The sequence below is a fragment of the Hyperoodon ampullatus genome, assembly GCF_949752795.1.
Source record: "Hyperoodon ampullatus genome assembly, chromosome: 10".
NCBI lineage: Eukaryota > Metazoa > Chordata > Mammalia > Artiodactyla > Ziphiidae > Hyperoodon > Hyperoodon ampullatus.
The window spans coordinates 6,730,721-6,756,413 of record NC_136923.1 but is presented as its reverse complement, the minus strand read 5'-3'; the positions used below and the strand labels follow the sequence as shown (position 1 = coordinate 6,756,413).

The 25,693-nt window shown below is 45.5% G+C and overlaps 1 pseudogene across 1 annotated transcript in view; it reads right to left on the bottom strand.

Annotated features, from left to right (window-relative positions):
• LOC307059850 (store-operated calcium entry-associated regulatory factor-like) overlaps window positions 1–24,241 on the bottom strand; it is a 29,715-nt pseudogene extending 5,474 nt beyond the window's left edge. The window contains exon 1 of the transcript in view: window positions 23,276–24,241. The product of the transcript in view is annotated as a store-operated calcium entry-associated regulatory factor-like (transcript). The remainder of the gene's footprint in view (window positions 1–23,275) is intronic.
• Between the last annotated feature and the right edge of the window lie 1,452 nt (window positions 24,242–25,693).

The window sequence follows — 25,693 nt, the reverse complement described above, 5'->3', positions numbered from 1 at the left end:
CCCTCTCATCCACAGGTCCCCACCTTCCCTGGGCGTTTGGTGCCACTGGAAGGCCATCCAGAGGCAGGAGACAGATGTGCCTGAGTTTTCACTCTCTGATCCCAGTAATGCCACAGTGTGATCCCTTAAGGGGCACAGTCCAGATGACTCTGGGGCTTTACTGTGTGTGCACCACACCTGGGTATTGGGTTGCTGGGCAGAGTTGCTCTGTATTCAGCAGAAGGCTACTGCCATCCTACCCCATCAGTGTCCTCAAGTCAGAGGAGATCATTCCCATGTGAACCTCGGGGCAAGCCCGGAGCCTAGTGGATAGGTGCAGGCAAAAGGCCATGGTCCAGCCCATCTGGGTCACCAGAACTTATTAGCAGCCCTTCTGAGTCAGGCCCCAACAAGGGTCCTCCTGCCCCGAGTCACTTGCGTCAATAGAACGAGACTGAGTTTGGTTCAGGAGCAAAGGAAAGTTTTATTCTTTGATCGAAGAATGGAGAGGTGTGAGCTCGGGATCTAGAGCACACGCTGTCCCCAAAAGGCCACCTGTGGGGCTGCTTTATAAGGTTCTCCCCAGCGGAGAGGGGGCGGAGTTCTTACTGGTTGGGCGCAGTTGTGCTGCTCACAGCTTCAGATCCAGGTGCCAGGCGTAGCATCTCTGCACACGGCCTGATATCACCATCTTGAATTGCAGTGTCGTGTGCAGAAGTGTCAGGTGCAGCCTTGTCACACTAGGAGCTCTGATCTGAGGAACTGGGGGCAAGATCTCTGCATGCAACACCCTATGAGCAAGTGAAACTAGACTAAGGGCAAAGGAAAATTTTTAAAAAGGTTAAACTTTTTCATTACCCAGATTCCATTTATATTCCCCAGGAATTGTTCACAGGTGTTGCTGGTGACAGTAGGCCTGATTTCTCCCATTTGATAGATGAAAAAATAATGCTTAGAAAAATGAATTGATTTGCTTTAAAAAAACGTTTATTGAATAAATGAATAAGCAAATAAGGTAGAAGGTCAGAGTGTTCTGTGACCCCAGAGGGGCCAAAGGTGTGTGTATTAGGGGTGGGTGGGTGATGGACTCCAGTTCAACTGAAGGAAGCACATTCCCCTGGTCAGGACTCTCCAATAATAGAACAAGCTGCCTTGGTAGTGAGTGAGCTCCCCATCCCTGGAGGTATGCAAGCAGAGGGCCCCACTTGATTAGAGATGAAAGGAAGATGAGAGTTGGCTGCACCCCTGGGAGGGGCTGATTCTACGATTCTCCTGGCAGAGATGATTTCTGAAATGGTCCAGTAGGAAAAGGGACTTGGGACACCAGATACCTGAAGATAAGCATGTACTCTCTTTCCTCATCCCGCTACCCCCACTCCAAGAATAACACTCCCCCAAGGGCTTGTTGCCAAGTCCTGGCCCATTAAAACATTAATTTGAAAAATTGGCCCTTGCGCTTAGAATATTTTCAAGCTGAAGCTTTTTAACAAAACGATGGCCTCATTAGACTTCGTTTGAAGCAAGGGAGCCAACCCCCAGTGAGACTAATAGGGTCACATGGGGCCCGCAGCTGGTCCCATCTGGGGCTTGAGAGCCAACTGGGACATTCAAGATTGCATCTTCTGAGCCTCAGGCAGGATCGGGCTCTCAGCCTCCACCCCACCCAGCTCTCCCACCCCAGACCCCCACCAGCCCTTGATCTGGGAGTTCCCCCCTCCAAATATAGCTCAGCTCAGACCTCTCCTCTCCCCCATCTCACGATTCACCTGGTGGCTGCAATGGCTACCTCACTGGTCTCTGGCTTCCACTCTTGACTCTCTAACCCACTGTCCACACGTAGCTCTTTCTCAAGCTTACACAACTCATGAGGCTCACCTGCTGAAAACCCTCCAACAGCCTCCTGCTGTGCTGAGAATTAAGTTCAGGCTCCTGGCTGTACCCCGCAAGGCCCTGTCTGACCTGGTCTCCCACCTTTGGCCACATCCAGCTGCTCCTGGTCCTCTGCACACTCCTATGGCCTTGCATGTGCCTGTCCTTTGCCAGGTACGTCCTGTGCCTCATTGTGCTCTGCTTTGTAAACTCCTGCTTATACTTCAAGAGCCCTCTGGGGCGTCCTCTTCCCCCAGAACCCTTTTCTGAGCCAGACCCCTTGCATGCATGTCCTGGGGCCTCCAGACCTGCCTGGCTGTGCACAAATGCACTGTATTGATATGTCCCCTCCCATTCTCACCCCAGATACACTGTCAGTCCCACGAGGACAAGAACTGTTCCGCTACTGTTTCCCCAGCACCAAGCACATGCCTGTCAGGTTGTAAAGTTCAGTAACCATGTGGTGATTGAAATGGGGGGATGGATGAACCAGTGAGAATACAGGAAGACAGATTAAACAGTATTCCTGGCAGAAACAAACCAGCAAATATAAACACAAATGAATGATTAAATAGGTGAATACATAAATGTAAGTAACTAAGTGACAGAACATTCCCCCAAATTGTTTAAAGCAATGGTTCTCAACCCTGGCTACATGTTGGAATCACCTGGGGAGCTTTTAAAATATTCTGGCAGGCCCCATCTCGGATCAGTTAACTCAGAATCTCTAGTGGGGAGGCTGAGGCTTCAGACTTTTTAAAGCCCCTGGCGATTCTAACATGCAGCCAGGGCTGAGTGGTTGTCAGAATGCGGTCCCTGGACCAGCAACATCCGCTTTACCTGGGAAATCAGTGTTCCTCCAACATGAGCATGGTCATCACCTGATTCTGGAAGCCTGGGGTGGGTCCCAGATGCTGCTGGTGCTGCTGGTGCTGCTGGCTGGGGTACCCTTGGAGGCCCAGGGTTCTAGAAGCCCTTTCTCCCCAGTCCTTTATAGAGAAAGAAGGATGGGAGGGGGTGACAAGTAATGCATGCAGGCCTGGGGCAGGAAGCTACATAAGGGTGGGACAGGGATTGCTCTTATCAATTTTTCTCCTTTTTCTTTACTTTCCCATTTTCATGATGAGGAAGCTGAGGCCTGGGGAGGATTAGTAATTTGCCCAAAGCCTAGAATCAAATCTTTTTCAAAATTGATTTAATGGCATATTTATTGAGCACTTGCTATGTGCCAGGCCTGGTTCTGAACTGGGGGGCAGGCCTCTTAACTCAGACCTGCCCTCTTCCAGGTTGACACAAGCACCCCAAGGTTGGAACTGTGGACAAAGAATGTCACCTGCCATTTCAGTAAACAAAGGGTGTTGTGGCCATCAAGCCTTCAGCCACTGCAGCCACCCCGATGATGCACCCTGATGGGATTCAGAATGGAGAAAAACAGGATACTGGGCCTATCTAGTTAAGGTTCATATCAAAGGAATAATTTCAATAGGCCCAGACTCTTGCATCTTCCCATGGATAGAAAAGCGCTAAATTCATTAACTTGAGATGTCTGGTTTTTCTTTAATTAGCAGTCATCTTTTGATATTTAACTACCTGGGTTTTGTTTTTTTTTTTTAACTTCTATATATCCTGACTTCTCACTTAACTCTTCAGAACAGTCCCCAAGAGCTATCTGAGAGGCTATCTCAGGCTTAAGTCCTCAGTAATGCCCCAAATGAAACAGAATCCTCAACTTTTAGGTTGTGCTTTTTTTTTTTTTTCCAGTCAACAGAACCTAGGGATGGGAGGTCCCTGATGGCAGCTCAGCTCCAACTCAGCTAGACCAGTATTCCTGCTTCTCCCCTACCCTGATGGAAGAAGCAGATCTATCCCCTGCTTCCAGGGCCCCCAAGGCCTGCCAAGACCCAGTGGGGTCACAACTAGGAGTAAATGAGGCAAGGCGGCCAACTGGAAGCGCCCAGCTCTCAGCCATATGGGATGCTCCCTTCCTTGGGGGATGCTCAGCTTCCACACAGCCCATTTTTCTGTCTGCAAAGGTGGTGTCTGGAGACAGTGAACCAACAGCCATTTCCCCCCTTCTTCCTCAGTACCAAACCCTGATCCTATCCCCCAGCTCCAGAGGGTAAATCTTGATTGGTCTGTGTCAATCATGTGATTCTGTTCTCCTGGACAGTGATTGGTAGAGTCATAGGCATGGGAGCAGTTATGGCCAATGAGGTGTGAGGAGCCAGACGGTGAGAGAGGTAGGGGAGTTTTTTGGTTCTTGAAAATATGTAGATGCTGGGAAAAAAAAAAAAAAAGGTTGGATGAATGGATGGAAGATGGATGGATTGATGGAGATATGATAAAAGAAGTATAATAAAATGATAGAATCTAGGTGGTGGTATATAGGTGCTCACTATACTATTCTTTCAGCTTTTCTGTATGTTTGAAAATTTTCACAGCAAAATGTTTTAAAAAATGAAGCCTGAGTATCAACTAAAGCTGAATATATGCATACTCTATGACCCAACCATTTTTATCCTAGGTAGAACAGAAATGCATGATCACGTTCACTCAAAGGTGTGTATAAGAATGTTCATAGAAGCACTGTTTGTAACAGCCCAAGACTGAAATGATCAAATGTTCAGTCACAAGTTGCATTTTCAGGCTCCCATCCTCTCTCACCATCTGCTTCCCCAACTCCTGAGGCTCTTCTAACCTTTGGCCTTTGCACATGCTGTTTGCTCTGCTTGGAGCTCCCTCCTCCTTATGTCCAGCTGGCCGACTCCAACTTCTCTTTCAAGTCTTGGCTTTGGTGCCCTTTCTCCAGGCAGACTTCCTGGATTGTCTGCACCTCTTTTTGGAATATGAGGCCCATAAAGCAAGAAGAGAGGCCATAAACCCTCACATGTGCCCAGCCCTCTGAGAGGGAAACCCTCATTGATTTCTTCCAACAACCCTCCAAGATGGACAAGGCAGGCATTCTCAGCCCCACTTGACAGATTGAGAAACTGAGGACCAGAGAGGACATGAGACCTACACAAAATCACACAGTGTTCTTTCCTTTAGCAGACAGGCCCTGAATTATGCCTGTGAAATTTGGCAGCAACAGCAACAAAGATAATGATACTTGCTGAGGTTTATTTGACATTTATCAAGAAGAACTCTAGCAGGTTTATATGTATTAACCCATTTTATCTTCACAACAACCCTATGAAATAGACATTATTATTATCCCCAGTTTACAGTTAAGGGACCAGAAGCGCAGAGAGATGAGACACTTGCTCTATTAGCTACCAAACACTCAACACCAAATACCAAGATACTCATCTTTTCGCCTAGTAACTAAAAAGGCTTCTATAGGGAATCTTCCTCATCCATTAAATCTGCAAAATTAAAACAAAAAATCATAAATGGCAGTATCAACAAGGATGCAGGGAAATGAACACATTTATAGATGTAGGACAGATACCTAAATTGATTTTTTTAAAACTTTCTGAACATAATTTGGCAATATAGTAGGAATTCTCATTCTTTTTGACTCAGCAATTCCACTTCTAGGAATCTCTTAGAAAATACTCAGAAATGCTGGGCAAAATTTGTATTAAAAGTTTTTCATTACAGTATTATATATAACAACAACTAAAGAAAGGAATTTACCCATAAGTTCAGCAGTAGGGTTTGTGGGATAAATGATGGCACTCCCAGCCCATGGAACATGACCCAGCCATTAGAAGTGATGTGGTAAAAGAAAAGTCAGTGTCATTTTTCTGAAAGTGTCGAAAATTCAATGATGAGTAAAAATAAGTAGGATACAAAATTATATATACATAGTGTCATTCACATTGTATTCAGTTGGGTTGGGTTGGGTTGTATTGTATTGTATTGTATGCCTGGAAGGAAATCTCCCCAAAGGTTAACAATGTATGCAGCAATACTGGCTAAATTTACTGAGCAGGGCAAGGCAGGATATACATTGATCTCATTCCTCTTCATAACAACCCCTGAGATGGCCACTTTTATGATTCCCATTCCACAGATGGGACTATTGAGGCACCAGAAATTAAGTTTTTCATCAAGGCCAAGACTGTCCGACTCCAGAGCCCACATTTTCTACACTCTTCTCTATACACAGTCTCTTGGTGTGCCTTTATGGGTAGGTCGTTAAAACTTTTTGTATGCTTTTAAAACTTATTTTCTAAGCTGTTTACAATGAGCATCTATCACTTATATAATCAAGAGGGGGAAGGCAATAAAATGATTTGTTTAGGCAAAGTGTCCAGAAGTTCTGGAAGGCTGTACATACCCAGGTGTTTGCAACAATTATCTCCAGCTGGTGGGAGGACTAGAGCATTCTGGTCTCTTTATCTTGCTCTGTTTTGTCATTTTTTCTGTAGAAAGTGAGCACAGGCATTGTTTAGAGTTGGGATATGTTTGGTGTCTGGGGCTTCCGCAGGGTCTGCAGCAGCTGGAGGGGGCCTGCTCTGAGGGGGGGGCGGGGTTGGCGCCCCCAGCCCCCTGCTCGCCTTCTGCCCCCCAGCCCCTGGTCGCTCCTCCCTGCAGGAAAAATGCCAACACCAGCTTGTGTCTCTCCTCCTTCCCTCCCAAGAGGGCTGTGTCCTTGCTCATCTGTAACTTTCAATTAACCAGGCACCAGGCTCCGGCTCAGAGGCTGAGCCAGTGTGCCAAGGAGGAAAAGAAAAACCAGCCCAGCAACTCCGGGGAGGACATTTCCTTTTAACTAAAGTGAGGATCAGGGTGGCTCTGAAACCAGGGAGGGCAGGGTGGGCAGGGGTGGAGGTCGGAGGGAGCAGGGCTGTGGGGAGGGAGCCACCTCCTATCCCTGCAGCTCCCTCCTGAGGCCCCTGCAGGACTGGGGTCTTCTAATTGCAGTGAGGAAGGGTGGCTGATCTCAGAACCCAGGACCCCCGGAGAGGGCCCCTCCCCGGAGATGAGATTACTGTGACTGCCAGCTGTTAGTAGTGTAGGGGAGGCGGGAGAATGTGGTCTGGGCCACACGGGCGAACAGGGGCTCCGGGTCTCCAGGCCTCCTTGCTCCTTCTCCTGCTCCCTCTTGCCCGCCTTGCTGGCCAGCCTGGCTTCCCGGGTTGTCCACTCAGACAAAATGAAGGGGAGGAAAGACCCTCCCTGCTCATGTTTGTCCCTTCTCTTGAGCCATCTCCCCAGAGGCCTGGCAGCAGGCTGGAGGTTCAGGTGGTGGTGGTGGTGATGGTGCTGGTGGTGGTGATGGGTGCAGTCGTTGTGGCCAGCAGTTATTGAACATGGTTGCCCCTCAGGGTGCACCAGTGAGAGAACGGGCTGAAGCGCTCAGCCTCTGCTGTCCCTCGCTGCACGACCGAGGGCAACGTGATCCACCTCTCTGGGCCTCTGTTTCCTCATCTGTAAAATAGGGTTAATAGTGAGTCCTGTCTCTTAAGGCTGTTGTGAGAATTAAGTTAATAAATATGTGTGAACTGTAAGAACAGTGCCTGGTACCTGACCTGCACTCAATAAACGTTAACTGTTATTAAAACATTTATACAAGCTAATTCATTGATCCATCCCAGTATCTCACCTGGTAGTCACTTTCATTATCCCGTTTGGCAAATGAAAACACAGAGGCACAGGGAGGCTAGGGAACCTGCCCAAGGTCACACAGCTCTTCTGGTAAGGAGAGGAGCAGGATTCAGGGCCAGGCCCTAGGGCTCCTGGCCTGCACGCTTGGTCCTCAGTTCATTCTGCTTCTCAGTGTGGACATGTGGATGTGGAAATGTAGGCATGGATTGTACTTTGTAGCAGTTTTTTTAAGATGACAAATATTAAGGGAGTGGCTATAAGAGTTGAAAGAGCGGAGGCTCAGGGGTCAGGCAGGTGTGTTCAAGCCTCCATGGGGCTGCTTTCTCAGTGTGTGCCTTCGGGCAAGTCACTCAGCCTCTCTGTGCCTCCATTTCCTTGTCTGTGAAATGGGATCCCTGCCCTTCTCAAGGAGGCAATAGAGTAAGAGGCACTGCAGGAACAGCCCCTGTGCAGGGTTGTGACATGGGGTGGGGAGGGTATGGCCACCAGAAGAAGGACCTGTCCCCTGTGGATCCTGGACCCCTGCCCCCGGAAGGGGATCCTCCTCCCTCCTCCACCCTCTGCCCCTCTCAGTGGTCCTGAGTCCACGGAACAGCCAGAGGCAAAACCCTGGGCCCCATAACCACCACTTCATGCAAAGTGATGAAGCATGAGGCTCCCATCACTTATCTCAGCAGGGGCCCAGTCAGCTGGGCTTAGAGGAGGGAAGGGGGGCCTGCTGAGGACAGCGGGGGCTGGGAGGCAGCGAGTGAGAACCCCACAACACTGGCCACTGCAGTCCTGTCACTTCCACAGACAACTAGGCAGCCCAAGACCCCCTCGTCTGGCTCTTCCCCACCTTCCTCCTCGAGTCCCGCTCCCTCCAACCCAGCCTCCAGCTGCAGCAGAGGGATCTGTCTAGGATGCAGATCTGATTTAATCTTGTCACTCTCTTGCCTAAAACCTTCCAAGACTCCCCATCCCCCTCCATCCTTCCGTATGAAGCCCAGACTCTTTGCCATGACCCGGGAAGCCCACATCCACCTGGTCTGGGGCTGGGGTCCCTCTTCCGTCCTTTCTGGTCACTGCCCTCCCTCACGTCAACTGTTAACTAACTCCAAGCTCACTGAACATTTCTTTGCCGTGCTGTCTCACCTCCACACTTGACTGTGCAGTTCCCTCTGCAAGAAGCTCCCTTCCTGCTCTTCCTCCACCCCACCCCACCTGAAAACTGCTGCACTTGGGGAAACCCTCCCTAACACTCCCCTAACTCCAAGCTGAGTTAGCTGCTCCTGCTAAGGGTCTCCACAACTTCTCAACTTCCCTCCTTGAGCATTTATTATACTCTGTTGTAATTGCTTAAAAATATGTCTCATCCATTGGGCTTAGGGAACTCCTTGAGGATAGGGACTAATTGGGGCTGCTTATCATTAAAATAATGGTGCCTGGAACTGAGAAGGTGCTTAAGGTCTGATGGATGGGTGAGTGAGTGGATGGATGGAAGGATGGATGAATGGGCGGTTGGTGGATGAGTGGGTAGATGGGTTGCTGAGTGGATGAATGGGTGGATGGATGGATTGATGCGTGGATGGATGGATAGATGGGTAGGTGGATGAACAGACAAGTAGCTGAGTGGCAAGAGGGAATGATATATTGGTGGATGAATAATAAGAGTATATATAGATTAATCATAAATTGTGGATGAGTAGGTGAGTGGGTGGCTACATGAATGATTGGAAGGCTAGTGGACACATAGACAGATGAATGGATGCTGGTCCTTCCTCAATTATTAGAGGGAATAAAGCTCTAGTCTTGGATTTCAAGGTTTGGAAGGCCACTGCACCTGTCCACCAGCCTTATCTTTGATAGTCAAAATAACAGTAATATATTCTTAAATCAGACTTCTTTTTTTTTTTAAATTGAGGTGAAATTACCAAAAAATCAACCATTTTGTAGAGAACAATTCAGTGATGTTTAGTCCGTTCACAACGTTATACAACCACCTCTATCTTGTTCCAAAACATTTCATCACTCCAAAATAAAACCCCACTAAACAGTTTCTCCTCATCCTCCCATCCCCCAGGCCCTGGTAAGCACTAACCTACTTTCTGTCTCTATGGATGTACCATCTCTGGACATTTCATATAAATGGAATCATACCATATGTGAGTTTTTGTGTCTGGTTCTTAAATCAGACTTCTTGTGGGCAATAAAAACTAGTTTCTGAGATTAGCAAGGAATCTGTAAAATGGGGATATGACCACTGCTGCCTGGTCACTCTTGCTTGGAAAGAAAAAGAGCTTACGGAAGCAGCTGGGGCTGAGAAGCAGGCAGGAGAGCCTCCAGAGCCACAGGCTATAAAGTGGTTTGGAGAACTGCTGACCTCTCAGGGTGGCCAAACACTGGGCTCAGGGGCTGGCAGGCAGTGAGAACTTAGTCAGTAGGGACGAGGGTGACCTTTAGTGTGAACGGCAGGAAGAAGAATAAAGATTCCCCTCACCTCCTGGCTCTGCGATGGTCACAGAGAGAAACTTTCTCTCCTTCACATCAGTAAACACAAATAAATGCCAATAAACAAGTAACACTTGCTGTGTTTTCACTTTTCCTGACCACCCTTCAGAGGGTCCTATCAGGAGACCTATTTTACAGATGCTGAAGTGGAGGCTCAAAGAGGTGAAGAGACTCACCCAACACCACACAGCAGAAAAGTGGCTGAGCTGGGCTTGAGCCCACATGTGTCCCGTGCCAGCCCGTGCACTTTCCCCTACAACATGCTGCCCCTTTCTCTCTTCTCCTCCGCCTGCTCCTTGTTGGGGCCTTGCCACCCATCTGCACTGGATTCAAACCCTGAAGGACATAGGCCCCTGTATCCCACCCCCTGGAATCTTCTTCTTAACCACTTCCTGCTGCCCCTGGAGCCCCAGACAGGCCCCCTCTTCTGCCAGCATCTCTGCTCCCCTAAAGGCAGCAACCAAAGGCCTCTTCATGGCGAGAGGCTGCCACATGGTGTCCGTGCTGAGTATAGCAGCCACAGAGAAAAATAGAGACAGGAGTCTGAGAATTAACTCCCTGCCCAGGCTGCAGCACCTCACAGCTCCTGTGATGGGCCCTGTTCCAGGTGGTTTACCTGCATTGATCTCATCCAACCATTACTGTAACACTACAAGAACCACTTCCTGTGTGTGTAGTAGGGACTCAGAAATACTTACGACAAGAAGATAAAACGGTGATTCCTCTTGTATGAGGTCCCTAGAGTATCTAAAATCATAGAGACAGAAAGTAAAATGGTGGTTTCCAGGGCCTGGGGGTGGGGGGTGGGGGATGGGGAGTTGGTGTTTAATGGGGACAGAGTTTCAGTTTGGGAAGATGAGAAATTTCTGGAGATGGATGGTGGTGATGGTTGCACAACAGTGTGAACATACTTAATGCACTTGAACTGCACACTTAAAAAATTAAAGAATAAAAACTATATGATCATCTCAGATGCACAAAAAGCTTTTGACAAAACTCAGCACCCACTCTCCAGAAAGTAGGCATAGAGAGAACCTACCTCAACACGATAAAGGCCGTATATGACAACCCCACAGCAAGCATCACTCTCAATGGTGAAAAACTGAAAGCATTTCCTCTAAGGTCAAGAACAAGACAAGGATGTCCACTCTCTCCACTCTTATTCAACATAGTTTTAGAAGTCCTAGCCACGGCAATCAGAGAAGAAAAAGAAATAAAAGGAATCCAAATTGGAAAAGAAGAAGTAAAACTGTCACTGTTTGCAGATGACATGATACTGTACATAGAAAATCCTAAAGATGCCTCCAGAAAACTACTAGAGCTAATCAGTGAATTTGGTAAAGTGGCAGGATACGAAATTAATGCACAGAAATCTCTTGCATTCCTATACACTAATAACAAAAGATCAGAAAGAGAAATTAAGAAAACAATCACATTTACCATTGCAACAAAAAGAATAAAATACCTAGGAATAAACCTACCTAAGGAGGCAAAAGAACTGTACTCAGAAAACTATAAAACACTGATGAAAGAAGTCAAAGATGACACAGACAGATGGAGAGCTATACCATATTCTTGGATTAGAAGAATCATTATTGTCAAAATGACAATACTACCCAAAGCAATCTACAGATTCAATGCAATCCCTACCAAATTACCAATGGCATTTTTCAGAGAATTAGACAAAAAATTTTACAATTTGTATGGAAACACAAAAGACCCTGAATAGCCAAAGCAATCTTGAGGGAAAAAAATGGAGCTGGAGGAATCATGCTCCCTGACTTCAGACTATACTACAAAGCTACAGTAATCAAGACAGTATGGTACTGGCGCAAAAAACAAATACAGATCAATGGAACAGGATAGAAAGCCCAGAGATAAACCCACACACTTGTGGTCAACTAATCTATGACAAAGGAGGCAAGGATATACAATGGAGAAAAGACAGTCTCTTCAATAAGTGGTGCTGGGAAAACTGGACAGCTCCATGTAAAAGAATGAAATTAGAGCACTCCCTAACACCATACACAAAAATAAACTCAAAATGGATTAAAGACCTAAATGTAAGATCAGCCACTGTAAAACTCTTAGAGGAAAACATAGGAAAAACGCTCTCTGACATTAATCACACGAAGATCTTTTTTGACCCACCTCCTAGAGTAATGAAAATAGAAACAAAAATAAGCAAATGGGACCTAATGAAACTTAAAAGCTTTTGCACATCAAAGGAAACCATAAACAAGAAGAAAAGATAACCCCCAGAATGGGAGAAAATATTGAGTTGGTCAAAAGGTTCGTTTGTTTTTTCCATAAGATGGCTCTAGTAGCACTTAGTTGTCTTTAACTTCATGTGAAACAGTTTTGTTAGATTGTATGTGATAGCTGTCATATCAGCATGCATTTAAACAAAGATTTATCAAAATTGGTGAATTTTTGTGTAGCCATTTTAATATTGAAAATGGAAGAAAAAAAGCAACATTTTCAGCGTATTATGTTTGATTATTTCAGGAAAGGTAAAAACACAACCGAGATTTGTGCAGTGTATGGAGAAGGTTCTGTGACTGATCAGACGTGTCAAAAGTGGTCTGCAAAGTTTCATGCTGGAGATTTCTCGCTGGATGATGCTCCACAGTCGGGTAGACCAGTTGAAGTTGATAGCGATCAAATTGAGACATTGAGAACAATCAACGTTATACCACGCGGGAGATAGCCGACATACTCAAAATGTACAGATCAAGTGTTGAAAAGCATTTGCACCAGCTTGGTTATGTTCATCGCTTTGATGTTTAGGTTAAAAAACCTAATGTTTTTTCGCTAATGTTTTTCGCTAATGTTTAGCGAAAAAAACCTCTTGGCCGTATTTCTATGTGCGATTCTTTATTTAAACATAATGAAAACATTTCATTTTTAAGACAAATTGTGACGGGTGATGAAAAGTGGATACTGTACAATAATGAGGAACAAAAGAGATCATGGGGCAAGTGAAATGAACCACTACCAACCACACCAAATGCTGGTCTTCAACCAAAGAAGGTGATGTTGTGTAAGTGGTGGGATTGGAAGGGAGTCCTCTATTATGAGCTCCTTCCGGTAAAACCAAACGATTAATTCCAACAAGTACTGCTCCCAATTAGACCAAATGAAAGCAGCACTCAACGAAAAGTGTCTGGAATTAATCAGCAGAAAACACATAATCTTCCATCAGGATAACGCAAGACCGTGTGTTTCTTTGATGACCGGGCAAAATCTGTTACAGTTTAGCTGGGAAGTTCTGATTCATCCATCTTACCAGACATTGCACCTTCGGATTTCCATTTATTTTGGTCTTTACCAAATTCTCTTAATGGAACAAATTTGAATTCACTGGAAGACTATAAAAGGTACCTGGAACAGTTGTTTGATCAAAAAGATAAAAATTTTGGGAAGATGGAATTATGAATTTGCCTGAAAGATGACAGAAGGTAGTGGAACAAAAGGATGAATACGTTATTCAATAAACTCCTTGGTGAAAATTAAAAATGTGTCTTTTGGGCTTCCCTCGTGGCGCAGTGGTTGAGAGTCTGCCTGCCGATGCAGGGGACACGGATTCGTGCCCCGGTCTGGGAAGATCCCACATGCTGTGGAGCGGCTGGGCCCGTGAGCCATGGCCGCTGAGCCTGTGCGTCTGGAGCCTGTGCTCCACAACGGGAGAGGTCACAACAGTGAGAGGCCCATGTACTGCAAAAAAAAAAAATAATAATAATAATAAATAAATAAATAATGTGTCTTTTATTTTTACTTAAAAACCAAAGGCACTTTTTGGCCACCCCAATATTTGCAAATAAAGCAACGGACAAAGGATTAATCTCCAAAATGTACAAACAACTTATGCAGTTCAATATCAAAACAACAAAAAATCCAATCAAAAAAATGGGCGGAAGATCTAAATAGATATTTCTTCAAAGAAGACATACACATGGCCAAGAGACACATGAAAAGATGTTCAACGTCACTAATTATTAGAGAAATGCAAATCACAACTACAGTGAGGTATCACGTCACAGGTCAGAATGGCCATCACCAAAAAATCTACAAACAATGAATGCTGGAGAGGGTGTGGAGAAAAGGGAACCCTCTTGTACTGTTGGTGAGAATGTAAATTGTTAAATCCACTGTGGAGAACAGTATGGAGGTTCCTTAAAAAACTAAAAATAGAACTACCATATGACCCAGCAATCCCACTACTGGGCATATACCGTGAGAAAACCATAATTCAAAAAGAGACATGTACCACAATGTTAATTGCTGCACTATTTACAATAGCCAGTACATGGAAACAACCTAAATGTCCATCGACAGATGAATGGATAAAGAAGATGTGGTACATATATTTAATGGAATATTACTCAGCCATAAAAAGGAACGAAATTGGGTCATTTGTAGAGATGCGGATGGACCTAGAGTCTGTCATACAGACTGACGTAAGTCAGAAAGAGAAGGACAAATATCTTATATTAACGCATATATGTGGAATATAGAAAAATGGTACAGATGAACCTATTTGCAGGCAGGAATAGAGACACAGACGTAGAGTATGGACATGTGGACACAGCACCGGGAAGGGGAAGGTGGGACAAATTGGGAGATTAGGTTTAACGTAAATACACTACCATGTGTAAAATAGATAGCTAGTGGGAACTTGCTGTATAGCACAGGGAGCTGAGCTCTGTGCTCTGTGATGACCTAGATGGGTGGGATGGGGGCATGGAGGGAGGTCCAAGAGGGAGGGGAGATATGTATACATATAGCTCATTCACTTCATTGTATAGCAGAAACTAACACAACAATGTAAAGCAATTATACTCCAATAAAAAAATAGAAAATAATGGTTAAAATGGTAAGTTTTGTGTTATATATGTTTTACCACGATTAAAACAAATATATGAGTGAATCAACTAAGAGATGAGCAAATGAATAAATGCATAAATGCATAAATGAATGCATAATCACAGTAACGTTTACTGAGTACTTAGTGTTAAAATACAAAGTGTGTTTCAACACATAAATGTTTTTGTTGAGCTGTATGATGTACCCAGCCCTGCAGGAGGCTCTTGGGATACAGCAGTGAACGAAGTCTTTACCATGACAGGCGCGCCATTTTGTGGGAAAGATAGTGAACAAGGAATATTAAAATGTCAGATGGTGGTACGTGCTATATATATATATATATATAATGAAAAAAACAAGGCAGAGTAAAAGGATAAAAATGGCTTGGAGGGAGATGGGGGAGCTCTCAGGAGGGCATAGTCTGGGAAGGCCTTTTTGAGGTGTGTTATGTGGGCATTACCAGGTTGACCCTCACCACACCCATGAGGTAGGTGTTATGATCACACTCGTTTTACAGATGAGGCACCTGAGGCTCGGGGGTAGCTCAGGTTCCACAGCTAGAAAACGGTCCAGCGAGGAACTGAACCCAGGTCTGTCAGAGCCCAGGTCTGGAGCTCTTAACCATGCTGTGAATAAATGTGGGAATGATGGGGTCTCTCTGCTCATGCCCTGTAGGCACATACTTCAAATCTTTGAGGGCCTCAGGGCTAAGTCCCAGAGCTTGCCTGGCCCCTTCCCTCCCCGCCACCAGGCAGCAAGAGATGCAGAGGGATTCATATCTCCAGCAGGTGGCACTGCTGCCTGACTCAGAAGCCCCAGAAGCGACAGTCCAGAGCCCTCCACCCCACAGATCAGTCTTTGCCAAGCTGGGAAGGGGGACCTGGGCAGTGGGACCAGTCTGAAGTGACAGCCCTCCAGACACTCCAGATAAAGATGAGAATCCTCACACAGTATTGCTGTCACCCTTTGTGTGAGACAGGCCGGTTTTAGAACATCAGCCCTGTGAGTCATACAGCTGAGTGACCTTGGGCAGATGCCATGTCTCTGCTTCCTCCTCTGAAGATGGAACTAAAAATCCCTTCCTCACAGATTGTTGGGAAGATGTGAGGAGCTCATTCATTCAAATGAATTTCTTGAGAACCTCGTATGTGCCATGCCTTGGGGATTCAGCAGGCATCAAAGCCAACAAAAATCCCTGCCCCAGGGAGACCCCATTCCAGTGGGGAGAGAGAGAGTAAACAAGAGAAATAAGGTATGTGTTAAATCAGGGGAAGGTGATAAGGAAAAACAGTAAGGCAGAGAAAGCAGATGCAAAGTGCGTAGTCAGGGGGTTAAGCATTTAGCCCACGAACACCTTGCTGAGAAAGTGACAAAGGAGGTGGGCAAAGGAGGTGAGATGGCAAACTGTGAGGATATGCAAAGGAACAGCATTCCAGGTGGAAGGAATAGCAAAGGCAAAGGCCTGAGGTGGGAGCGTGCTTGGCGTGCCGGGGCAGGGCTAGGAGGAGGGGAGGGCAGAGCAGGCACCAGACAATGAAGGGCTTTCTAGGTCCTGGTGGAAAGGATCAGGCTTTCCCTCTGAATGAGATGGGAGGCCAAGAAGGCGTTCAACATGGAGTGCTAGGACACTTAAATAGCAACAGGGTCCTTCTAACTATTTGATAAGGAAAGAGCCTGGAACATAGTAGATAATAAATGGTGACTTTTTATACCAGTCAGGACAGCCTGTGTTATGCTGGGTAACAAATAACCCCACATCTCAGCAGCTTAAAGCAACAAAAATTTATTTCTTGCTCACACTACATGTCAAGCAAAGGGTTGGCCCAGGTGGGTGGGGGGGCCCTTCACTTAGGGATCCAACTGACTGAGGGGCCAACCATTTATGACACTGATGTTTCAACATAGGACTTGAGGGTTACTGAGCCAGGGGAAGTGAGTAGTGCAAAGCTGAGCAGCAGCAGTAGCAACTAGATGCTTCTGGTTAGGAATGACACAGCACTGCCTCTCACTGCCTAATTCATTGATCAGAATGAGTCATAGGCCCATGCCCCACTTTAAGGGTGCATTGGTCAGGGTTCTCTAGAGAAACAGAACCAATAGGAGATATATAGATATCTGTCTGCATCTATATCTATTTATCTGTCTAAAGAGGTTTAGTATAATAATTGGCTCATGCTATTGTGGAAGCTGAGAAGTTCCACAATTTTTTGTCTGCAAGCTGGAGCCCCAGGAAAGCTGATGGTATATTTCTAGTCTGAGTCCAAAGTCCTGAAAACCAGGAGAGCCAATGGTGTGAGCCCCAGTCTGAAGGCAGGAGAAGAACAAGGCCCCAGCTCCAGCAATCAGGCAGAGGGAGAAAATACTCCCTTTCTCTTACTTTTTGTTCTATTCAAGCCCTTCACAGGTTGGGTGAAGCCCACCAACACAAATATGAATCTCTTCTGGAAACACCCTTACAAACATACCCAGAAATAATGTTTGGCCAGATATCTGGGTACCCCACGGCCCAGTCCAGTTAATATATAAAATTAGCCATCCCAGAGGTGAGGGGAAGTGTAATCCTCCAGATACTCAGAACAGGGGAAGTAGGGTTAGCAATGGACACCACACTGCTCTTATGATTCCTATAATGAGCCCCTATTGCCAACTTAATGTTTTTAATTATAAGACTATAAAACCTCCTCTCCCGATTGGAGGACTGAGTGACTACCTCCGTTTCCCGGGGAGAGTGTCTGTGCTGAGGTCACGTGGGGATCCTTAAGAGAAGGAGAATCAGCGGTTTCTCCATCTACCCAGCTTCCCACAACAGGAACCCAGGCATCACTGCAGACTCCTCCGAATGCTCTCCCAACCTGGCCAGTCATCACATCCTTCTCACGTGTATCCTTGCCTCCCAACCCCAAGCACAGACCACTGCCTGGCTCTGATTATCACCACCTCACACCACCTAACAGCCTCAGTTGTCCGCTGGCCTCCCTGCCCCAGCCTTGCTGGCGTGGTCTCTCCAGATCGCTGCTCTGACCACGTCACTTCCTGGCTCTCTCCCCAGGGGGTCTGATGGTATCATACTAAAACCCAAGCACTTTCCCTGGCATTCGGACCCTTTGGGATCCAGTCTTCTCTTAATCTCCAGCCTCCACTCGCTCCATTTCCACCTACACCTTCCACACTGCAGGCCCACTGGTCACCTGGCTCTTCTGTCTGCTTTTCCATGACTCTGTGCTTTTGCACATGCTGTTCCCTCCACCTGCAACCCCCTTCCTCCTTCTTCAGTGGAAAAACTCCTCTCATGGTTCAAGACCCAGCTCAAATGTCACCTTCTGTGTGAAGCCTCCCAGTGCCACCCTGGCAGAGGGATTGAGCTGTGCTGCCCCCCAGCACATCCCCCATAGCAACCAGCATGCAGCATTGACATTTATTGCCATGACACCAGCCCCCCAGCGGAAAATACGTTTCACACTAAAATCCAATACCCACACACACATGTACACTGGATGCAAAAGTTTCCCAAACACTATTTTCCCTTGCTAACTGCTATGCACACTAATATTTTATATTATAGCCTATTCTGTTTCACTTTTTTAAATATGCTAGTGAATCCATTAAATTCATTTTGCTACAGTCTGAAAAACACTGCCTGGAACCTCCTGCAGGGTTGCAGAGATTGCAACCTTAATTCTCTCCTCATCTCCCAGAGCTTAAGACATTAATAAATGTCCTTAAATAAGTAAGAAAACAAATGAGGGAATGATTATTTACATGTGAGTGGATGAATGAATAATTGAATGATTAAGCAAATAAACTGATGAGTGAATAAGTGGATGACAGAGTGAATGAATAATGAAGTGACTGACCCTCTTGTGGAGACTAGCAGTATAAGCCAGTGGGGTTGCCCCACTGTGCAGGGTTTTTGCAGGTATGGCTCCAGGGGAGCAGAGTGCAGGTGCCCAGTACCCTGTCAGACCTGTTGAATCAGACTTTCTGGAGTGAGGCGCAGGAGTCTGCATGTTTGAAAGCTGCCCAGTTGATTTTGGGGTGTGCTAAAGTTTGAAGATATTGCTCTAGTGCCAAACCGAGCTGCTGTTGGAGTGGGCAGAGCAGACAAAGATAGATACGAGTCTCCCTGAACCCTTCCCTGACCACTTCGGAAGGGAAGGAAGGGAGGACTTCCCGTGAGCCTGCTCCTCTGCCACACGCAGGCCCAGCAGTGATGGGGCGACACACCCCATCCTGCACTGTTGACATACGAGCAGGAGGCGGTGGTTGCCATGGCTGCACATTTGGAGATGCAGAGCCACCTCCAGTTGCAGCATCTGGAAAGGGTCAAGCCTTTGGGACATGGAGGAGGGAGGGAAATCACTCCCCCAGCATCCTTGTAACTAACAAAGCCATAGCACAGTGACTGTTACAAAGCCCTTTCACAAGCATTACCTCACGGGGTACTCACAAGGAAGCTAGGAAGTGGCGTCCCCATTTTACAGATCAGAAAACTGGGGCTGGAGTCACTTGCTAAGCCAGTCAGTGAGTGGCAGGATTGGTATTTGATTTCAAAGCCTGTGCTCTTGTTCCTCTAATCTTGGGGAACTGACAGGCAAGGACACAGAGACTCCAGAATCGCCATGGGGATTGGGGTTGGGGGGCACATGCATTGACTTGACAGTACCTATGGCCCACTATACCTGGCACTTATCTAAGAAAGTTCACACTTGCACAGACCAACAAGCAGAAAAGCTTCCAGAATGTGTCCATACATGCATGCATGTAGCACATGTATACACAGTCAAAGAAAATGTAACATACAGAAGCAGGTTCACATGGACATACACCTGCAAACGCATAAGCAGGCACATACCTGTATATACACAGAAGCACACATAGAATTGATTGCCTTAATGGTCCTGAGTTACCATCCCTTCATGTATCCACTTCTTCTGACATGGGGCTTTGAGTTCCTCTCCTCTAAGAGGGGGATCTATTTCCCTACCCATTGAATTTGGGCTCAGCCATGGGGCTTGCTTTAGCCAATGGAGTGGTAGCAGACACAATTCAAGTAGACCCTTGAAAAAGTGCTTGTGTGGTTCTTCTTGCTCTTGCTCTTGGCCTTCACTGTGAAAATATGCCTAGAATGTTAGAAGACAAGACACATGGTGCAGAACCAGGTAACCCCAATGGTCCCAGCTGAATCCAACCTAGATCAGCCAGCCCGTGGCCAGCCATCACAAGTGGGACACTAGCTAAAACCAGAACCACCCAGCGGAGCACAGACGACTCATGAGCCAAATAAGTATTTATTGTTAGGTGCCACTGAGGTTTTGCGGTTGTTTGTTACACAGCATTACTGTACCAGTAGATAATGGATACGTATATATACCAAAGGAGAATTTATGGTGATGTGCATTGGCCTTTTAAGAGAGCTTGGAGGGCACCCTAGCAATGTGTTCACCTGATGATATGGTTTCATAAAGTTTGAAAAAGTAATCTTCTTTTTTAAATAACAGCTTGAGATTAAATTCACATACCATTAGACTCAGCTAAAGTGTACAATTCAGTATTTTTTTTAGCATATTCAGAGTTGTACAACCATCACTACTATCTTACTCCAGAACTTTTTTATCACCCCAAAAGAAACCCCATACCTATTAGCTGTCACTCTCCATTCCTCTCCTTCCAGCCCCTGGCAACCACTAATCTACTTTCTGACTCGACGGGTTTGCCTCTTCTGGACATTTCGTATCAATGGAATTATGCAATATGTGGGTTTTTGTGTTGGGCTCCTTTCACTGAGCATAATGTTTTCAAGGTTCATCCATGTTGAGCATGTATCAGTTCTTCATTCTTTTTATGACTGAATAATATCCCGTTGTATGGATAGACCACGTTTTCTTTATGCATTCATCAGTTGATGAACATTCGGGAAAAGTAACACATCCCACAGCTGGTTAAGACTGCTCTGCCTTCCCCTCGGCCATACTTCCGTCATGACAGCAGCATTTGGGGGAAGCTGAGTTGAGGGTACATGGGACCGTGTGGTGTATGTGTGGGGTTCGTTGTCTACCCTATAGACAGTTTACCATTAGCCATCCTGGCATAGCAGTGGCCTCCAGGAATCGCTCTGCTGCTCGGTGCCAACTCCCAGTGCATCAGGACATGGAGGAGTGAGGCTTGAGGTTGGGCTGAGCTATCTCAGTATGTGCTCTGGTGCCTCACATGCCAGGAATACGTGGGTAAAGGAAGCAAGGTTGGAAAGGTACAGAGCCAGAAGTTAGTCTTGGAAATGGAAGTGAAAGATTCTTCTAATCATCAGACAGGTAGTATTATAGTTGGATTCAGTTCTCATTGACACCTAGTCAAAATGTTTTTGGGCAGGGCTTCCCTGGTGGCGCAGTGGTTGAGAGTCCGCCTGCCGATGCAGGGGACACAGGTTCGTGCCCCAGTCTGGGAGGATCCCCCATGCCGCGGAGCGGCTGGGCCCGTGAGCCATGGCCGCTGGGCCTGCGCGTCCGGAGCCTCTGCTCTGCAGCGGGAGAGGCCACAACAGTGAGAGGCCCGCGCACCGCAAAAAAAAAAAATTGGGGGGGGGCATATGTTTGATAATGCAGTATATGCCCAAATCTGCAACATATATCACTCCAAGTACACATCCAAGTATGTGATAGGAAACATACAAAATAAAGTTGATCAGAATCCCTGTGTCTGTAGGGCCCAAATGAAAAGCCAGACTAAGCAGCAGATACCTGAACAAAGTCCTATTTTATGCATCCTAATTCTTTATAAAAATTTTTTTAATTGAGGTATAGTTGATTTACAGTGTTGTGTTAGTTTCTGCTATACAGCAAAGTGATTCAGTTATACTATGTATATATTCTTTTTAAAAATTCTTTCCCATTATGGTTTATCACTGGATATTGAATATAGTTCCCTGTGTTATACAGTAGGACCTTGTTGTTCATCCATTCTATTTACAAAAACTTACATCTGCTAACACCAGTCTCCCACTTCATCCCTCCCCCATCCCTTCCCCACCCCTCCTCCCCCTTGGCAACCACAAGTCTGTTCTCTCTGTCTGTGAGTCTATTAGATATGTTCATTTCTGTCATATTTTAGATTCCACATATAAGTGATATCATATGGTATTTGTCTTTCTCTTTCTGACTTACTTCACTTAGTATGATAATCTGTAGGTCCATCCATGTTGCTGCAAATGGCATGATTTCATTCTTTTTATGGCTGAGTAGTATTCCATTGTATGTATGTACCACATCTTCTTTACCCATTCCTCTGTCAGTGGACATGTAGGTTGCTTCCATGTCTTGGCTATTGTGAGTAGTGCTGCTATTATGAACATAGGGGTGCATGTGTCTTTTTGCATTCTGGTTTTGTCTGGATATATGCCCAGGAGTGGGATTTCTGGATCATATGGAAACTCTATTTTTAGTTTTTTGAGGAACCTGCATACTATTTTCCATAGTGGCTGCACCAATTTACATTCTAACTGTTAATAAAAGCAAATTGCAACCACCATGCCAGACAAAAGACTGGTTTATCTTTCTTTTCTCTATATAGAAAATATAAAAATCCTGCATATATGAAGAGGCTCTAGGATCCATTAATTAATTAATTAATTAAGCTAAAAGGATATATTGTACAGCACTAGGAACATAGCCAATAATTTATAATAACTTGAAATGGAGTATAATATATAAAAATATTGAATCACTATGTTGTATATCTGGAAGTAATATAATATTGTAAATCAATATTGTAGAAATTGAAATATTTCAATTTTTAAAATGAAATGGAAGTTTCAGGTGTTTTTCTCAGCACACAAACATTCACAACAACCTTCTAGATACTTCCTTTCTACTTTTCCAAAAAAGGTAGTTCTCATTTACTAGAACCTCACCCACCACTGAAGAATTCAAAGCTCCTGAGCTCAAAAGTGATCAAAACACACAGATAAGTATAATTAGTAGTCCAAAGCTTGGTTTAAATATTTGAAGAACAGTAAACACCCAGTAATAAATACCAAATATATTATCATTGTTTCTATGAGGTAATGACTCATAAACTAAAACCACCTAAGTCTGAAATTTTCTGTACTCAGTGTCTATTGGTATAAAGACTTCATTCTTAATGCTTCTTATGGGATCACAGGTTTTATAAATTAAACAATACATTTTTAGCATTCCACAGTAATCATCACTTTCAAAAACTGTAATATACATCTGCATGTTACACAAAGATATAATTCTCTACGTAAGCATTTTGTCATATATCACCTCTTAGCCTCAAATAATACAAAAATCTATACAGAACAAAGCACCACAGAACTTTTGTATATTCCCTTTTCCCAGTTGTTAGCAGGTAGCACTGCTTTAAAAAGAAAGTGATGAAAAATCAGAAATTTTGCAACCAGTGTTTGACTTCAACTTTTTACTTTATCATCTTCTAGTACCACCATATCCTGCTGCTGTTCTGAGTCTGGTCTCTGAGCTTGAATATGCCAAAGAGCTACCTGTGCCTCCAAGAAGTGGTAAGCAGCGCTCTTCCACGTGCTGGAGTATGAGGGAGGGTGAGATGGGTGGTACCATGAGTCTGAGAAGGGTGTTGCTGCTCTATTGCTGCCAAATATTCTAATAGTCCTCCGGTTCCCACGCCAGTCCAGAACCCTGGTCCTGAATGTTCATTTCCTTGCTGTCCACGCAAGCACTGCCAAAACCAGAGGTTGCGCCATGTTGACCTGTGAACTCAGCCTTAAAGCCCACAGGAGGGGCTCCTGCTGAGTTGGTGAATCTCTGATAATGATGGGAGTGTGGAGTATACTCAGAATATGGTGGAGGAGAATCTTGACCATCACTAAGGAACGATATATAAACTCCAAAGTCAATAGCAAGTAGCACCACAATGGTAATCACTCCACTGATGCCACATGAATCTGGGGAGTACAGCTTATTATAATAATCAGAGAAAGAGTTAAAGCCATGGTTTTCCCTAGACTCTCTCAGTTTCTTCAGGCCAAGTTCCATGTGATCTAAGTTATACTCCAAGCTATAGGAGCCTCTTAGTATATACCTTCAGAGGATTCATAGCTTTTACAGCCTGGCAGTTTTTCCAAATTTGTACTTGATATCTAAATCAGTCTTACCTTCCCACTGTACATCATAACCATCCCACCCTTTGTTCTGACACTGTATGAATTTGGGGGTATAAGCATCCCATCCAGCTATGCCTCCAATACATTTCACTGTGGGATTGGAGCCAACCCACGAGAAGTGGTATAGAGGTCCTAGTGGAGGGTAAGAGCTTTTACATCCCACAACAATATTCTGTCTAAGTCATTCCAGCCCTGGGCAGGGCCCACGGTCAGCAGAAGTGAAAGGAAGCTGAGGAGAGGGCAGCATCTGGCTACTTCCAGCCAGCCAGCCTTGGCCAGGGTGCTTGGTGAAGACGACAGATAAAGAGGGATGGAGGGGAGTGGCATGAGTTATGTCATAGTCTTTTATTTTATGTGCATCTTATATCTTTAATTTTTCATTAACTTTTGGCAATGACTCTTCTAATGAAACTATTTTGTAGTTTTGAAGCCCTCTGGAGGCTTCTGCATGACAACTAAATTAGGTAACCTATTCTGCTTGTTTGATTTGGGAGCCCTTGTTTCAAAGTGCATTTCTTAATTGATCTTGTCTAGGAACATTCCTCATAAAGGCCATTATAATTCTAGGTTGTCTTGGTAGGATTCTCCCATTTTTGTGGATATCCACAGCTCCTGGGACCACAGTTCTTAGACATAAACATGCGGGTGTGCCAGAAGGTGTGCTCGGTTCTTGGGAATTTCAGGATCCCATTTCTTCAGCTAAGCCTTGGGTCTCTTGGAGCCAAATAAATACCTAAGAAGCATGTGCCACTGGGTCGGGGATTGTGTGGTGTTTTACAGTGTACCTCGCTGCATGGAAATTTTCTTCAGGATGTTGAGTGACCTAGTGTTAATCTAACCCATTCTGTAATCAACGTATTCTAACACAGGAGTCTTGGAGTTAGGTGGTGAGTGCTCTAACAGCTTTGAAGTACTCAATCCATGTCCACCAGTGTTGCAGCTTTTGGCTTCTGAGATTCCCATTAGAAATAGCCTTTCCCTCCTGTGCATGTTAACACACCAGCAGTAACCAAAGAGCTGTTACTGTGGACTGGCCAAGAGAAGGCCTTGTGTGCACCACCAGCAATTCCAGTGTAGAACTGGGGAAAGGACTGAACCAGCACATCCCCAACAAATGGGGACAGTGGACTGGGATTCCGGTCAAATGGGGCACTGTGGACTAAACCACCAGCATTTCCCAAAGTGGAACCAGGGACTGGGCCAAGAGCTTGGGACTTGGATTCTAGTAGAACTGTCTCTGCTAACTCAAGCTGACCTGCCCTGGGCTAGAAAGCCAATTACATCAGTGGCTCAATGCAAAGAGAACATAGCTCTGAACCAAGGAGAACCATTGGAAATGGCAAGAAAGGCAGAGAACTAAAAGCATTTGTGGGGGTGGGGGGGCTTCCCTGGTGGAGCAGTGGTTGAGAGTCCGCCTGCTGATGCAGGGGACGCGGGTTCGTGCCCCGGTCCGGGAGGATCCCCCATGCCGCGGAGTGGCTGGGCCTGTGGGCCATGGCCGCTGGGCCTGCGCGTCCGGAGCCTGTGCTCCGCAACAGGAGAGGACACAGCAGTGAGAGGCCCACGTACCGCAAAAAAAAAAAAAAAAAAAAAGCATTTGTGGGTACCACTGCCTGTGTTTCTTGTTGCCCCCAAAGTTGTTGGGAGTTTCCTCCAGATCCCATTGCTGCTACAAAATTAAAAAACAAAATTCGCCTGAGTAAACTTTAAAGATCTTATTGCCTTTATTCAGTGATTCATGAACCCTGTGGTATCCCATCCAGCAGACGGAAAGGGGCT